Genomic DNA, 1,945 nt, shown 5'->3' on the forward strand with positions numbered 1-1,945 from the left:
GAGCAGGTGCTGGCGCATGCCGTGCTGGGGGAGCATGGAGCACAATCTCGGTTGCGGAGGGGAGGGGGCGTGCAGCAGGAGCCCTTGCCCTCCACCCCCCTACTTCGAGCTCCCGGGGCTGCTCAGGGCCCCAACCCAACGCCTGCCAGCTGCCTGCGTGGCTCCGGATCCTCGTCCCGTCCGCGAGCCTGGGCTGGGGGCAGGGAGCTGCCAGCCACGTGCCTGCTTCTGAGCTGAAAGCTTCCGAGGGACCAAGGTCGAGGAGGCATGGCTCAAGGACTGCGGAAGATTCACCCAACTCTTCCCTTCACTCAGATTCAGGGCTTTAACGTGAGGAAGAGGGGTTTGCTAATAATAACAATACAGAAATCTCGAGCGCTGGCACCGAACTTTAAGTATTTCCAGAGCTTTCAAAGCACTTTCATGTGCCCGATTTTATTTGAATCTTACAAAAACCGTGTGAAGAATTACCGCTATTTCTAAATGGCACTGAGACTGGGAGAGACGTACAACGTTCTACATTGAGTGTTTCTTACATTTACTAATAATATAAAATAATGGAGAGGGAGAGAGAGAAAGAAGACGGTAGATTGGGAGACCCATCCCACCTTGGCATTAAGACCCCAGATGAGACGCAGGCCCAGGGCTGGGGGCCCAATTGCAAACAAGATCTGTATTCAGTTTTGTCTGCTCTCCTCAGTTTTGTCCTTTGTCCGTTCACTTGAGCCCAGTGTCGTCCTCTTCCCTCCTCGCTCCCAGGACTTAGGCATCGCATTGACCAAGGCGCAGTCAACGGGGGTCTGAGTCCTTCCTGAGAGCGCCCCCCAGAGAAGTCCCTTGGAAGGAAGGGCAATGAGCGACCTGGCGCCCGTCTTTCGAAGCACGACCGACGAGTGCATCTCGGCGCTCATACACAGGTTTGCCTGCCCCAAAGCCAACAAGCGGGCCCAGAAACGTGGGCCCGTGCGGTAGGCAGGAGATGGGCGTGCCCTGAGCTTTCTCTCCCCTCTTAAGGGGCATAGGTGGTGAGGAAACTGAATGTAGTATGTAAGTTGGCTTTGTATTGAGAGAGTGCAGAGCACTTCTCAAGGGGAGGATTGAAATCTTGAAATAAAAAGCCAATAAACAAAACAACTTTCCCTACAACGATTGCTATTAATGGAAAAGGCATCTAACCTGCTGAATTAAACCGTTCAAAAGAGCCTGTTCATCATCGGGAGCTCCTCTACAAGGAGGGGAAAGAAAATGTGAAAACAAAACCAAAATCGAGAAGCCTCCTTAACCGGCCCCCGCAGTGTCTAGGAGGCCCCTGCCCGACCTGAGAGCACTCCGCCCTCCCAGCCCCCGGCGCGGAGAGGAGGCTAAAACAACTAAAGAGAAAACAAAACAACAACAAAACGTTTAATATCCAAGAGGAAAAGTCGGAGTGGGTCTCCGGATCTGCACCGCACAGGGCTCGGCTCTGTAGTCCACTCTGCTTGGAGGCCCGGGCCTGGCCGGAGCGGCGCGGCGGATGCCTCCGGCCGGGCTGGGGAGCGCAGCCCACAGTTTCTCCTCTCCAAGCGCCCAAGGACCCTCAAGGCGCGGGGCGCACACTTGAAGCCTGAGAACGCGCAGACAGGAAACCCACTTCCTCCTAAGCAGTTTCTTGCTACCCGGATGAGAGGCGCCCAACTGAAGCAGAATGATCCTCATCTACTAATATCCAGAGTGGCCACAAAGCGACTGGCCATTTATGCCGGCGCTTTGAACAAAGATATTTGGTTACTGCCGGGGGAGCAAGTGCACTTTTGCATGGCTGAGCTCCGGGTGGAGGCATGCCTCAACCCAGCCTCCCGCCCGCTCGGCTGCTCACGCCCGGGGTCTCGCCCCCTCCCGGCCAGCTCGTCCCTCCGGGGTTCAGGCTCAGTTCCACCCGGCAACAGGCGGGCGGGCACTCACGACG

Source organism: Lipotes vexillifer, unplaced genomic scaffold (assembly GCF_000442215.2).
Source record: "Lipotes vexillifer unplaced genomic scaffold, Lipotes_vexillifer_v1.1 scaffold1112, whole genome shotgun sequence".
Lineage (NCBI taxonomy): Eukaryota > Metazoa > Chordata > Mammalia > Artiodactyla > Lipotidae > Lipotes > Lipotes vexillifer.